Raw genomic sequence first — 16,820 nt, 5'->3', positions numbered from 1 at the left:
TATAAGGCAAAAAGTTCTGTTAATGTGAGTCTCTATTAAACAATTATATTGAGGAAAAAATCTTGCTCATGAAGCCTGAATATCCCTCAGCTTCTCTAGCATGTGGTAAGGGCACAGCCCATTAATATTAACATCTGAATGTGTTAACTCTGAAGCACCACCCCTGCAGAGGACTTTGCCAGTTCTGGAGCATTGCAGAGTTTGGGGACAGCTCTATCAGTCCTGGACTACAAATATATTTTTTCCCAGGGCACAATCATGCCCCCACATAGTTGGGTCAGGATGGATTCAAATATTGTTTATCTGAAACCACTTGTCTCTGACATGCAATTCTTGCTGCCAACTCTGCCAGGCTGCCTCAAAGTGGTGAATTCACTCTTAAAGGCCTCTCTGATCCCATAATCTGGCTTCTGTCAAAGTCCTAAAAGCTGTCAGCCTTGTCTGTATATGCCTGGACCCAACTGTAGACAGATTTTTTTTCCAGCTTACATTTAGATCAGTAGACATAAACAGATATGAGGAGAAAGGGGTGTGGTCCAACTCCAAATACATATGTAAGTATTAGCTCCATTCTGGCTAAAATGCTTTAGTTGGAGTGACCACACATTGGTCCCAGTTTTGTCCCCTGGTGACACATCTCCTTTTTACCCTGTAGTCAGAACACAACTTTGTCCTAATACTAACTCTATTTTTATGAAAATGTGATTAAATTACAACCTAGACATTGATGAACAAGACTATTTCTTTGTAAATGAGTCTCCTGAATATAAACCCACCTGAAAGGCTACCACAAGACCAGTGTTTTCAATGTTGGTGGAGAAGCAGGTTTCAGAACACTGTGTAGATGCTGCTCTTTGAAAATCTCTGATTGGAAATTGGCCACAAGAGAATATTCAAATTAGTCCAAAGAAAGAGGATTACAGAATAGAAAGTCCAGAAATAAATCCATGCATCTACAGCCAAGAAAATCTACTGATTTTCAACAAAGATGCCAAGAACACGCAATGGAGAAAGGACAGTCTCTTCAATAAATGATGCTCAGAAAATTGGATATCCACATGCAGAAGAATGAATCTGGACCCCTGTCTTTCATCATATAGAAAATTCAACTCAAAATGGATTAAAGACAAATGTAAGACCCAAAACTATAAAACTCCTGGAAGAAAACACATGGGAAATGCTTCATGACACTAGACTGGGCAATGACTTTTTTTTGGATAAGACCAAAAGCAACAGCAAAAAATTAGACAAATGGGAATATATCAAACTGAAAAGTTTCTGCACAGCAAAGGAAACAATCAGCAGAGTGAAGAGAACCTACAGACTAGGAGAAAATATCTGCAAACTATACATCTGACAAGGGGTCAATAGTCAGGATATATAAGGAATTCAGTAGCAACAAACCCACCCCCGAAAGTCCCAAATAATCCAGTTAAAAATGAGCAAAAGACCTGAATAGACATTTCTCTAAAGAAGGTATGCAAAGGGCCAATATGCATATGAAAAAAAATGCTCAACTTCACTAATCATCAGAGAAATGCAAATCAAAACCACAATGAGATACCACTTCACTATAGTTAGAATGGCTATTATCAAAAAGACAAAAGATACAAGTGTTGGCAAGGGTATGAAGAAAAGTAAACCCTCACACACAGTTGGTGGGAATGTAAACTAGTATAGCCACTGTGGAAAACAATATGGAGGTCCCTCAAAAAATTAAAAATAGAACTATCGTATGATCCAGCAATCCTGCTGCTGGGTATATATCCAAAGGAAATAAAATCAGTATGTCAAAGAGATGTCTCACTCTCATGTTTATTGCAGCACTATTCACAATAGCCAAAATATGGAATCAACCTAAATGTTCAAAAACAGATGAATGGATAAAGAAAATGTAGTACTTGCACACAACAGAATACTATTTGGCCATTAAAAAAATGAAATCCTGTCATTTGTGACAACATGGGTAAACCTGGAGGACATAATGTTACATGAAATAAGTCAGAAATATAAATGCTACATGTTCTTACTCATATTTTGGATCTTAAAAAGTTTATCTCATAGAAATAGTGAATAGAATAGGGGTTACCAGAGGCTGAGAAGGGAAGGATTGGAGAGAGTTTGCCCAGTAGGTGCAAAGTTAAAATTAGAAAGAATAAGCTAGGTATCCTATTGCACAGTAGGGTGATTATAGTAAACACTAAGGTATATCTTAAAATACTTAGAGGATTTTGAATGTTCCCATCACATAGAAATGATAAATGTTTGAGGTGATGGATGTGCTACATGATGATTTGATCATTACATAATGTATATATATTTTGAGACATCACTTTATACCTCATAAATACATATAATTATTATGTGTTAATTAAAACAAAAAAGATTAATACAGGGCATGGCCCTACCTCTTTAAAGCTTTGCTTTCTACTTTAAGAAGTGAAAAACTTAATAAATAATATTCTGGAGGGGACTGGCTCTAATGTTCAGAACACGGCAGGCAAATCTCGAGTATTTTTAGCTTATTATTGTGGATTAAATATGTCCCCCCACAATCCATATATTGAAATCAAATCCCCAATGTGGTGGTATTTGGAGGTGGGAACTTCGAGAGATGAGTGGGTCATGAGGTGGAGCCCTCATGAATGGGATTAATGCCCATATAAAAAAGACCCTAGAGAGCTCCCTGACCCCTTCTGCCATGTGAGGACACAGTGAGAAAACACATCTAAAAACAAGGAAGTGGGCCCTCACCAGATCCCAGATATACTGGCACCTTGATCTTGGACCTTCCAGCCTCCAGAACTCTGAGAAATACATTTCTTTTGTTTAAGCCCTCTGGTCTATGTTGTTTTTGTTATGGCAGCCCTAATGGACTAAGACACCTGCTGTTTGCACAGACTAGGACATAACATCTTTTGTCCTGATTTGTTTCATTAGAAAATTCAGTAGCTATAACTTTTAAAAATGTATTTTTAATCCTGAGGAGGACTGGTTACACAAATTTGCACATATGATATTTTTGGCCACTGGGCTCTAGTAAGAAATTGAGGACACCACTGAACAGAGATTCTCAGCAGACATGAACCACTCTGTGTGCAAATCTTTTTTTTTTCTCCTCTGTAGTGCAATGTTCTTTCACCTCTTTCCCAAGCCCTTCATCCCCTCACAGAATCATAAACTTTGTACCTCCAAGAATTACATGTGCATACCAGCATTCACATTTTCTCCTCAAAAATGAAGTTTCTAGTATTTATAAGAATACTTATGCCTTTGTAGTATTTGTGATGATATCATTTGTTACTAAATTTTGATCATTTAATTATAAACTGCTTGAGAAAGGGATAATATCACAAATAACTTTTAGGCTTATATGTTTTAGATAACATCATGCGCTTAAAGAACTATTTGGTGAAGGGGTAAAAATAATAAATGCATTATATCTATACATTAACATATTATTTGAAAGTAAATTGCTTTCTTTTAAAAAGGGATTATATACTTAGTATAAAATGGTTTTTTAAAATATTTTACAAAAATGAATGTCATTGTAATTTCACTATTCACATATAACCACTACTAAAATTTTGATGTGTTTAGTCTCTGATTACTGAAAAATCACATTAAACAACTTTTTTTGTAAGTGGAATGTTTCTTGTATAATTGTATTGTTTCTAGCTCTTATCTCACTGCAATTATATGTTAATAGATACAAAGAAGCTAATGTTATTTCTCATATTTGTTTTATTTAAAGAGAATCCTACTTGGATTCAGGGGCGAGTGGCTTCATTGACATTACTGTTTAAATTTGAAAGTTGCCTGCAGAAGCTAAGGTTCATCACTCAGGAGAAGCAACCCCAACCCTACCCTATTGAACTTCAGGGTTTGAGGATGTGCCTGTAAGTGAAAAAAAACAAAAAACAAAAAAACCCACTGAACCAATTATTTGAATGATTGAGAAGTTTTTGTTTGTGTGTTTCTTACCTTTTGCTTTAGTGATCAGGCAAAGTTGTTTTGAGATCTGAGTTATCTGGAAGCTCTTCACTTTTCTACTTTTGTGGCTTTCACTAATGGGCTAAAAATGTTCCTGTTGTGTCAATCACTAGACAACATTTCCAAATGCTACTTTCTCCTCCCAAAAATGTAGTTTAGCCATCGTTGGGCTGAAACTCTCCTCCCTTGAAGATGAAGGGCTCTAGGCCTCAGGATTCACTTAGAAGATGCTATAAACTGTTCTGCTTAGCACCCATTCCAGCCATCTTTTAGCTTGGCTTCCAGTTCAAAGAGGATAGAGAGCTAAACATTCATTTTTCCACATCCCTTGAAGTGAGGGTTCTGCATGCGACCTTGCTTCAGCTAAGGTGATGGTTCTGTGTGAGACTCGGAGGTGGAGTATAGTAAGGCATTGGCTGGGCATAGGAGTGGGATGGGAAATAGTTCTTTTGACAGGCATGGTGCTAGAGCCATCTGTTCTTTGGGGGCAGCCGAGGCAGCGTTTCTGGCATCAGCCCTTATCAATGTAGATGCAGTGCCACAGACAGCAGGAGCGTGTGTTCTGCCAAAACAGTTATGTAGTGTGGGGTGGCTTTCTCCTAGGGCTCAGCTCTCTGGTCCTCCCAGATTCTATAAGCTTCTCAGATCTTTTCATGAACCCCTTTGTTTACCCTAGACAGAAAGGACTCACTTGACTGTAAACAAGAACTGGACTGTAGAATAAGATGTATGGACTAGAGCCATGGGAGTTGGCAGACGTTTGAATTCGTTGGATAGTAAAATTTCAACAAAATATTTTGGAACTTTGTTAAAGTTGCCAACATTTTGTTTTTCCAAGAAAGGATTTTAACAATACACAATTTATTATCACTATAACTTAGCTAAAGAATTGTTTCGAAGACTAAAAAGTGGAAAGAACATACACTCAGAAAAAAATAATTTTCAAGTTGAAATAATCTTACTTGATGAAAAATCTCACAGTAAATCCTTATGTCTTCTTTTTATTGTCCTTGGTAAAACTCATTCATAGAAAATTATTGGGAAACCATTGGTCTAGGAGGGGTCAGCAAGCTTCACTCCACCACTGACTATTTTTGTAATAAAGTTTCGTTGGGATACAGTCTTGCTTATTCATGTACATAATGTCTATGGCTGCTGTAATGCTGCAGTGACAGACTTGAGTAGTCAAGGCAGTGACCATATGGCCCACAAAGCTGAAAATATTTACTATCTGGTTCTTGAACAAAATAAGTTTGCCAACTCTGAATGACCTAAGGGATTCCTTCTATCTAGATGATTCTAAAAATCCTTGAGTGATACCTTTAAGGATTCGCTTAATAGATCCACTGTTTGCACTCCCAAAGTCGTTGGGGAATTCATTCCTTCAGCAAACATTTATTGAATCCCTATGATGTGCCAGGCTGTCTTCTGGGGATTGGGAATATAGGAATGAATTAGAAAAACAAGTTTCCTAAGTTCATACAATGCATGTTCCAGTGAGAGGAGACAGACAGTAACAAGTAAATGAATAAATAAATGATATTATTTTATGTAGTAATGAATGTTTCCATGAAAAACCAATACGTGCTTTACTGAAGACTGATCCAAGGGGAGGGTGACTGTGTCCTCATTTAGGAGAGGTGCTCAGGGGTAATTTTCAGCTCTTCATTTCTCTTTCTGTGGAATGGGTTTGACCACAGAAGAGTAGAGTTAGAGATCGTGTGTAAGTACTTATGCCAGGGCCAATTCATGATAGTGCGGTGAGGGGTGGGGGCAGGAAGAGGAGCATAAATACATAACCCAGAGAACATAGTCACGGGTTACAAAAATTTTAAGTCCTCAATCTGGGAAAAGTAGGTCAAATAACAGAGCTACGCAACTAAATCCTAGCTGTATGTTTTAGACTTTTTTTTCTACAGCAGAACACAAAAATAAGTTGAAGAAAAAAAGTAACTTACCTCACATAGAACATTGTGATACAGTTTTGAAGAGTTGGGAGCAACACATGCTTTTGTGTGTTTTCTATATGCTTTATATCTTTTTATAAAGCTGCACTGTAGGAGGTGGGGACATGCTCTCATAAGGATGGAAAACTCCTAAAGAGAAAATTAACAGTGATACTGAATTGGCAGACAGAAGTATTATAGTAACCCTCTTCTCAGGAGAGAAATCTTATTTATTTTTCTATTTTTCCTTGTTTAAATATAAGGTATGTTTTCCTTTAGTTTATTTTAGCAAATTCATGACACAAAATAAACCAGAATAATTAGACTCATTTATTCCAATCTAAGTCTCTGGTCAGCAAAGTTTTCAAAGCCAAAACCAAATGAAACCAAAAATACCCTCAGTCTGAACTTTAATACCAATATAATTTCTTTTCAGGAAGAAGAACATTTTCTTTTCTTTCTTTTTTTTTTTTGCCCATAGTTTCTTAAGATCAAATACCTCAAATCATGACCAATGCTGAAATATGGGTAGTATTGACTGGAGCCCTACTTTTGAGACTGATGTTAAAAAATGGATTAGAGATGTCTGATCTTTTGCTTGTTTTGAAACAATAAGCTCCATATTGTAAAAGTGGCAGAGTTCTTATGGTCCCTGGTTGAGCACAGCGAATTCCTGATCCGTGGGAGCATGTTTATATTGCAGTGATTCTAATTTACCCATAAATAAATTATTGTCCTCTGAGGCCCATAATAAATATAGTTTTAATTGCATGCCAACTGTTAGACCCTAAAATTAGACAGCTTTGGTCCTCCTTTGCCAATGGGAGGAGGTGTTCTAGAATATCTGAGTTGAGATTTGCCGTGGCTGTAGAGGCACTTTGGGAGACAGAAGAGGCAGAGATATTTTTGATGACTGTCTAAACAGATTTCAGTTGTAGAAATGTTATTTCTGGGTCAGACAGAAGCCACGCTCAAATGTTTTCCAACAAGCTGAAGGGTCGTGCCTGGCCCTGCTTTTTATCATTTCTCTTCTTTTGAATCCCCCGAGTCCATTTTCACAGATGAAGCCAAAGAGGGTGAGTCAGAGACTGCCCTCCTGGCTTGTTCCAGTGTTCGCTCTTCCTTAATTAGCAGAAACAGTACCCACTTAGAAAAGATGTTTGTGCCCTGGTGACGAAGTGCCTTCAAATTGAGTCACTCTCTGAAGAAAAATGTAGGACAATCTTACAAATTAATTTTAGCACAAGGGAATACAGGCCATGTGTGAAATTAGGTTGACCCCAATAGAAGTGAGCTTATGAGCAAGCGGGAGATTTTGAGCTCCCCCAACCCCCATCAGCACTCCATTCTCACCTCTGCTCAACATAGCAATTTACACACCCTCAAAGCTGAGCAGCTTTAGGCAAGGGTTTCCCGATTCCTTATTGGAAAAATAGGGACAATAACAGTACCTGCCTCATTGAGTTGTTGAAAGGATTAAATCAGACGATGCTTATAAGGTGCCTGCACACATATGTGTCAGAAAGAGGTTGCTGCCCCCTCCTCCCCTTTCCTTCTGGGAGGCATACTCTTCAGGAAGCATCTCTAGTTCTGCTTTATGCTTGTTTCCCATTTTTCTCTGTACTCACATTCTTTTTCTGTGTAATGATGAGGGCTGCTGCACCAGGTTAGATTTCTTTTGAGAGAAAATGTACCTGTATGCTAATACTGAACTCAAAAATCCCCTAGTTCTTGCTTAACATGGCAATTGCTAGAAATAAGTTAGCAAGCCAGGGATGCTGGAGGAACCTCAAGATCAAGTGTGATGATGTAAGTCAGGCCATTCCTGTCTGTTACCATTCTGGCATTCTGAAAGCTTGCTTTCCTCCCTGAACGTATTCTAGGGCTAAGCACCAAGTGTGCTTTAGTTCCTCAACTCACATTTTCAACAGATAAAAGCAAATCTTTTAAAACAATTATTCAAACAATGTTGGAGGATTCCACTGTTTTTTCAAACAGCGGGTATCATCTTTTTACCTTTTTACTAGTTAAAAATGTATTTATTTAGATACATTAAGAATGTCACTGAAATTCCTACAACTTTGTTTTTCAGTTACAAACTAGTATTTGGTCAGCGGCACAAAATTATTTGGATTTTTTGTTTCTTTCTCCTTTGGGAAAAATATGAATTTTCATTCCTCTTTCATAATGGTCCTTGTTCACCTTTGCCATGCTTTCAAATTTCTTTTCTGTTTAGATCTGTTCTTCTACACTTACAAGCATGTTTCAGAAATTTCCAAAATGCTGACTAAAACATTTGGTACTTCTTGTGCTTCTCCCAACAACTTTGCACCAAAAAGTTTATGATGACATTTTGACTCTGGGCTTCTTAGGATCTCCTTTGCCCACATTTAGTTATTTCTCCAAAGGTTAGAAAATAACGTTGCTGATTCTTGTGCTTCCATTACTTAAGAAATAAACAGGAAGCAAGAGAAACAAAGGAAACAAATTCCAGAAGCAAATTCCAGGCTTCAATTAAGTATAGATTTCCCAGTGATTTCTTTAAAACTATCTCATCTGCCTAAGATTTTGCTTCTATGAGAGTGGGGTAAAAGGCTTGTGTCCTCTGCTAGGGATTAGGTATAGCTGTTAACTGCATTGTAGCTTACTTCCCTATTGGCTTAATTGCACAATGTATTTATCTATTTTTCCCTTTAAAATTTTTGAATAGATAATACCTGTACATGTTCCATTCTTTTGTGGATCTGCGGGACAACATCATAAACTAGTGCACCTCAACTTTTCTTTGCTTCCACAACACGTCCTTCAGGAAAAACTGCACAAGGGAAATTGATGAAAAGTGTCCCTACATTCCCAGTCCCCAACCATCAGTCCCTGCCACCACGTCTATCAGTTCACTCATATATCCCTCCCGAGATAGTTCAGACATATGCAAGTATGGGTGTATATATAATTCCTCCTTACTTTTACACAGTCAGTACCATATCCATCACAGTGTTCGGCAACTTGCTTTTCTCATTTAATAATATGTTTTGGTCATTACAGTATTGTAAGTCAGCACACTTAGCTTTCTATGTTTCTAAAGGATGGGTTTTTATCCCCTCGTCTTGTATGTGCATCTGTGAGTAAAGCTTTCACTCAATGACTTTTTATGTGTGTGCAATTGATGCCTGGACCCCTCACTTTTAATAAATAGGAGAATAAACATAAAATTTAAGATCCCTGGCTGTTTAGTGAGTGTTATGGATTTAATGTTTGTGTCCCCTCCACAAATTCCTACTATGATGTTCTGTATGATGTCTTAACCCCCAGTGTGGTTATTTTTGGAGACAGGATCTCTAAGGAAGTTATTAATGTTAAATGAGATCCTAAGGGTTGTGTCCTGATCCCATAGAATTCATTTCCTTATAAGAAGATAAATTAGAGAACTCTCTCTCTCTTTCCCTTTCTGAGATGATAGCCCTCATTTACAGAATCAGCCGGCACCTTGATCTTAGACTTCAGCCTCCAGAACTGGGAGAAAATAAATGTCTGTCATTTAAACCACCCATTCTGTGGTATTTTGTTATGATAACCTGAGCAAACTAACACAGTGAGGATTCTGTGATGCTCCAAATTATTGTCTGCTGCTTCCCTCCGTGACTTAACTCTTGAACATGTGTCCAGGATGGTTATTTTCAGGAGAGGGTCATTGTGGAAGGGTCTGTTTCTGGTCCCACTCCAGCACAATTTGATCCTAGAACTGGGGTTTTCCTCTTTGCCATATTCAAAGGACTCTTGGAGTCTCGTGCCATCAGAGGAATTTTTGATCTAATAGTCTATGATACCTTTCTTAGTACAGTCATGTATTGCTTAACAGCAGGAATACATTCTGAGAAATGTGTAGTTAGGCAATTTCATTGTTGTGCAAACAGCATAGTGTGTACTTACACAATCCTAGATGGTGTAAGTACTACACACCTAGGCTATACGCTATAAGGCAGAGTACTATACTAAATACTATAGGCAATCATAACACAATCGTGTTTGTGTATCTAAGTGTATCTCAACATAGAAAAGGTACAGTCAAATACGGTATTATAATCTTATAGGACCGCTATAATATATATGGTCTGTCATTGACTGAAATGTTGTTACATGGTGCATGACTGTCTTCTTGCTTACTTACAACTTCCAAGCAAGTAGAGATCTTTGAGGTGGGGTGAGGAACATGAGTAAAAGTAGGAAGGTAGATCAATGCCAACAATAATTAAATAAAATAAATGGTTTTTTTGGTCCTGTGATCTTATGGATGGGTATATCCCACCCCGCCACCCAACACACACACACACAAATTGACATTAACTAGAGACTTGTTTCTTAGGTGTATTTGAAAATGGTCATGTTTCCAGATCTAGCACAGAATAAACAGCTATTAAGAGTAACAGAAGGCCTGGTGAGGTGGCTCAAGCCTGTAATTCCAGCACTTTGGGAGGCTGAGCTGGGAGGATCATTTGAGCCCAGGAGTTTAAGACCAGCCTGAACTCTATTTAAGAAAAAAAAAAAAAAAAAAAAGTAATGGAGTCTTAAGGGACAGCTATAAATGTTTGATGCTTTAGGGTTATCCAATGAATCATCCTGGCTTATAGCACCCTAATCTTCTTTTGTACTCTGTGTCATGGTCCTGGGAGGAAGCCCAAGGGCCTAGCTGTGGCCTCTTCCTGCCCAGAATAGCCTGGGGGAGACAGGTGACTTGCGTTTGGCCATTGGATGATGCCACCTGTACGTGGCCTCTTGAGAGAGTGTTGTCCCATTGTTGCAGTGCTAACAGTAGACATTCATGCCAGTAGGGTGGTTCCAGGCAGCCCCAATGAGTCTTGCTGTGTGACAGACCTTTGCTGTAGGCAGGATCTTCTTTAGACCCGGACAGGAGGGCCCCCCTGGGCTATAGAGGGCCCCACTGTGATCTCTTCTGGCTTCACCTCTGCTCACCTAGAGTCCGTATTCTCTAGACTATCCTCCTAGACTATACTCTGGGTACCCAAAATCCTGGGATTCCCTGCCCAAAGGGCCCAAAGCCTGTGAGAGCAGATCAGGCCACCACTGTTTGCAATCACAGGTCCTCAGAGTGGCAGGAGCATCTGTTTGGGAATGTGAGCAATGCATAGAAAGAGCTTAGACAAGAGGGCTGAGTGTTCTCACCAATGTGCTTGAGGGCCCTTGTGGTGTGAAATGGGGCTGGGGCTAGGATGAAAAAGTGAGTAGGTTGTGAGCTCAACCATGGGCTCTATTTGTACTCTTGTTCTGGGCCTCATGAATGTTAGGAGGGAGACTGGCTGTGGTCTTGATGCCTTAGCCTGTGTGGAGCAGCCTTGATTCCAGCCTGTGTTCCAAGCCTGACCTTTAGCCTGCTGTAGACTGTGAGCTCCTAAGAACCTTCTAATAAATGTTGTTCCTTAATATAGTCAGAGTTGGTTTCTGTTGTTTATCACCAAGAAAACAGACTGAAACAGAAATGTTAAAGGGAATTCATTCTACCTTCCATCCAATAAAGACTGTTAATAAAGCACCCTGGTGAGCATTCTGTTTTCTGGGAGTTAAACACCCAGGTTAGAGGCCACAGTCCCACCCTGTGACACACAACCAGACTCTGCTTCCTCCTCAGGCAGGATCAAGAAAGAATGAACAGATGGAATTGATAAATATCTAAATACAGTTATAGCAAGTTGTCATGCAGGTTTCATTTGTTCTGGAAAAATGACATAATCTCAAACATTTAAGATATTAAATGTTGTTAAAGAAAATTCACCTTTTTTTAGTGAATGCATCTAGTGTTTTTTTTTTTTTTTAGATACGTCCACTTCAAAGTCTCTGAAATCCATCAATCTCTTTTTAATAAAAGATCTTGATTTCAGATAAAATTAATATTTCTATAATTAGAATGAAGCAAACACACATTCTTATCTTGAGTTTATTATTTCAGGTGATTTATACTAGAAATGACTTCCATGAGTATTAGAGTTCTGAGTGACATTCAAATATTTGCCTACATGCTTATGGGAAGCTTCTGTAGCTTTAACTTGGTAGAAATTCCAGTTTTTCTGAGTTCTTACATTCCTTCAGGTATTCCATTTTGTATTCTTTGTAAAAGACTGGATCATTATAGTAAGCAGTTAAGACAGTCTTTCAATGCAGAATTGTATTTCCAGTATTTTACCACCATAAGGATTCTAGAGTTCTTGCAACACTTGGTAAAATCTTGAACTTTTTCAGAATACCTCTCTCTGGCCATTTTTCTCATTATGTTAGGCATCAGAACATCTTTTTCGACATATCTTAGTTGCTGCTGGGCTTGAACACCATCTTGGTGGGCAGAGAGGGTGCTGTGTTGCCACCTGGGTCACATAAACCCATCAATCTTTCTAAAAGGCCTTTACTATTTTAGAAGTGTTTTATGTATAGTGCTTACTTATTCACAAGTCTTAACTCCCAAACTGGAATATGTCACCTCTTTGAGGCCAGGAACTCTTGTTAGAGTCATCTCTGTAGCACAGTGTTATACACACAGTAGGACCTCAGCAAACAGTTGTTGAAATCACATTTTATTTAGCATTTATAGTAATCACTACTATATGCTTCTTTGGCATTTTACATATTCTAATTTAATACCAGTCTCTGTGGGGCTGAGGAGGAGAGATTAAATTTAAAATAAATTTAAATGTATGTATATACACACCACTATCCTATAATAAAAGTTTAAGGCACATTTGAGAGATTGTAAGTAATGATACATAAAGATTTGGGTAGAAGAGAAAGTAGAGATATTGGAGATTATGGTAAGTAGTGACATAGTATAGGAAAAAGTTCCAGGCAGGAAGCCAAAGAAAAGCGTAGGTGATAAGAAAGAATGAGACAAAAATTGGAATCGTAGGAGATAATACGTATAAATAATGAGACATCATATGTTGAGTTTCAGTCTTCAAAACATTTTATTTGGAACCTCTCATCTCTGGAGAGAAAAGTGGGCCAATCCTTTTACTGAAGGAGTACCTGATACTTGGAGGCCATGTGGCTCCTAAGAGAAAGAACAAGAATTGAAGCCAGATTTTTCACTGCTCCTCTTGTAGTGACAATTAGCAAAGTAAATAAAAGACAGAATAGAGTAACTGCATCTTTATATGAAAACAGTAAATGTGCTAACAATGGCTGCCCTTATTCACCATTTACACGCAGGCATTTGTATTAACTTGTTTAATCTTCATAACTTAATGAGCTGTTACTCTCTTTTGCAGATGAGAAAACTGAGCACAAGGCAGTTCAATAACTTTCCCAAGATTCAGTAACTTTCCCAATAACTTTCCCTAAATGGTAGCAGTGGGATCTGATTTTGAATCCTGTTTGTCTCCACAGCCACTCCTTGTCTCTTCATTCTGAGCAAGCTTTCTCATTCTGGAGAAGAAAGAGTCTATTGAAGCACTGCATATAGACTTATGTTTGTATTCAATAATTTCAATGACTGTTGGTATAACAACCAATCTGATTCCTGTGCCTGTTGCTCGGCCAGAAGTACTAATGATAGTTTCACTTATTAATCACATACTCTGTGTGGCTTAATTTTATTTTCAAGCATCCATTAGATGTTGGCCTTCGATAGCTGTGGAAACAAAGGCATAGAGGGTAAATAACTTGTTTGCAGAGTTAGGAAGTGGCAGAGCCAAGAGTTCAGTTTGTGACTCCAAATTTTGTGACTCAAAAGACTCTTCTCTTAGGAGCTCCATTAAATGACTGTAGTGTCCTCTTTACCTCTGTCCCAGATGTGGCTCTCTTCCCTCCCAGAACTCTGTCCTCTAAGAGCCCATAGTTTTCATCACCATTATTGAGGTGGTTGATGTCAGTTGCCTTCTCAACCACCACATCCACCTTCTTGTTGCTCACAGAGACATGATTTTGTTCATCTCTTGAGAGGCCAGTGATAGGTTCAGGCATCAGCATGTATAGGAATTCTGGTTAATGAGATATGAGGGAAAGTCTGCTGGTTCATGGTGGTTTCCAGAAAAATTTTCTTCTGTCTTAAAAAGAAAAGAGTGCTCTCTTCCTTCTTCCACTGTGGGAGGATGTTAGAAGATATCATATCTGGAGTAGTGCAGTCATCTTGCACCCATGAGGGGACAACCCAAGTTAGAGACAGCCAACTTGCTGAGAAACTCTGAGTGAAGACAGGAAAGAACTTAAGTCCTTGATGAAATCTTTGAACCAATGAATTACCCATTCGGGAACATCTTGAACTCAGGACTTCTTGTCATGTGAATAATAACATATCCTTGCTGTTTAAGTCACTTCTGCCTGGGTTTTCTGTCACATACAGTTGCAAGCATCCTAACTGATATAATTAATATATTCAGCATCACCATCATAATCATTAACACGTATTGCGTGCTTACAATAGCCACTGTGTTGAGCTCGTTATGTGCATCTTCTTATTTAATCCTCACTACAAACCTAGGAGCTATGTGCTTTTATAATTTCTACTTTACAGATAAGGAAACTGCAGTTTAAAGAGGTTAATCTGACCAAGGGCTCACAGCAGGGAAGTGGCAGAACAATGATCTGAAGAACAAGGCACTCTATTTCCTTCATCTTTATTAAAACTGCAATAAACCACAAGTTTTATTATCCTTGTTTTGTTGATAAGGAACCTGCAGTTCCTCATCTACAAAAAGAGATTAAGTTCTGCCCCCAACTAGTAAGTGAAAGATTCAAACTGAGGTTTCTCTGATTCCAAGCTTGTGTTTTTCGCTGTATGTTCAGGCTTCTCACTTGACCGCTTTCCCAGACTCTGAAAGGATTCCTTGTTCTCAGACTTTTAACTCTTTCTTCTCCATTCCTTACCTGTTTTGTGCCCCAGTCTGCAAGCCCCTTGCTTTCTCCTGAATGACAATAGATATTTATCTCTACTTACTAGTGATCTAATTAATCTACTACATCTCCTAGGAACTGGGTTCCTTAACTTTGTCAACACGCACCTGTTGCTTGGCAGTATGGACACCTTGCTGAGAGGATGGAGACCTCAGGCTTGTGGCATAAAAGACACTTGATAGGGTAAAGCATGTGCTTGGGGTGGATCGGGGGAAGGGGCTGGAGGGAATGCTTTCCTGTATGTGGCTCATGGGCTCTGCAACCCTGCTCCTCGGAACAATGAGAATGGAATACAGAAAGCCCCTAAATTTAGACCAAGGGAGAATCAAAATATTGACAATGTTCAAACTTTAGAGGCAAAAAGAGGAGGAGGACAGAGAGAAAGTTAATCGCTACTTTCAGTAATGTCAATTTAGTCCGGAGACTCAAACCCCTTGCTCCTCTTGCCCAGTATGCCTCCTTATCACTTCCTCTCCCACCGTGGTTTTCCACATTTGAGCCGGACCCCTTGCCTTTATTCGTGCAGGTCTGGATTATTCCTGCTACTCTCCCTCCCCATTTTTCAGCCCAAATCCTACCCATTCTTGGAGACTCAGTGCAAGTCCTACATTCTCCGTGAAGACTTTTTGAAACACATCTGCTTACATGAGTCTATATTTCCCTGTATTTAGGAGTTGTGATGATTCAACTCTGGAGTGTGGATGCTTCTGAAAGTTGTTTCCACCACTTTCTCTAAAACCTTTGAGCTTCTGAGCTATTGACATGATTGGTCCTTAGAACTGCTGACCCTTGAGTAGTCCTTACCTATACCCTCAGCAGTCTTTCTAAGACCACCACACACCCATCTAGTGTTTTGCCTGACCTCCATCCTTTCTGTCTTCTTCTGGTAACATCACCTCAGTTTTTCTTTGGAGTAGCTAGGGGAGGGCATGTGACCCAAGTTTTAGTCAATAAGCTTATTTATCTCCCAAGTCATCTGATTTGTGCAGAGAACATATCATTCAGGCCAGTCCAACAGGAATCTCTATGAGATTTATAAGGAGCTATTTAAAAGGAGGGAATGGGTAAGTCATGGTGGCTCATGCCTGTTAATTCCAGCACTTTGGGAGGCCGAGGTGGGCAGATCACTTGAGGTCAGGAGTTTGAGACCAGCCTGGCCAACACGGTGAAATTCTGTTTCTACAAAATATACAAAACTTAGCCAGATGTGGTGGCATGCACCTGTAGTCCCAGCTATTCAGGAGGCTGAGGTGGGAGAATTTCTTGAACCCAGGAGGCAAAGGTTGCAGTGAGCCGAGATCACGCCACTGCACTCCAGCCTGGGCGACAGAGCGAGACTCCGTCTCAAAAAAAAAAAATAATAATAACTTAGAAATAAACTTAACCAAGGAGGTGAAAGATCTGTACATGGAAAACTGTAAGATTCTGATGAAAGACATTGAAGAAGACACAAATAAATGGAAAGATATTCCATGTTCATGGTTAGAAATAATTAATATTGTTAACATGTCTATACTACCCCAAGCAATCTACAGATTCAATGCAATGCCTATCAAAATTCCAGTGGCATTTTATACAGAAATAGGGAAAACAATCCTAAAATTTATATGGAACCATGAAAGACTCTGAATGGCCAAAGCAATCTTGAGCAAAAAAGAAAGAAAGCCAGAGGCATCACACTACCTGATTTCAAAATCTACTACAAAATTACAGTAATCAAACAGCGTGATCCTGCCATAAAAACAGATACATAGAATAGAGAGCCCAGAAATAAATTAATGTATTTACCATTAATTGATCTTTGACAAGGTGTCAATAATATACAATGGGGAAAGGATAGTCTCTTTAGTAAAGGATGTTGGAAAAACTAGATATCTACATGTGTAAGAATAAAATATGACATTTATCTCACACTATATAAAAATCAATTCAAAGTGGATTGAAGACTTAAATGTAAGACCTGAAATTGTAAAACTATTAAAGAAA

General features: G+C 38.7%; 1 pseudogene; it reads right to left on the bottom strand.

The window, feature by feature from the left end:
• Positions 1–11,964: 11,964 nt before the first annotated feature.
• Positions 11,965–12,261, bottom strand: LOC112133478 (COX assembly mitochondrial protein homolog; annotated as a pseudogene).
• Between the last annotated feature and the right edge of the window lie 4,559 nt (positions 12,262–16,820).

This window comes from Pongo abelii, chromosome 4, assembly GCF_028885655.2.
Source record: "Pongo abelii isolate AG06213 chromosome 4, NHGRI_mPonAbe1-v2.0_pri, whole genome shotgun sequence".
Lineage (NCBI taxonomy): Eukaryota > Metazoa > Chordata > Mammalia > Primates > Hominidae > Pongo > Pongo abelii.
This window is presented reverse-complemented; position numbering and strand designations above follow the sequence as displayed.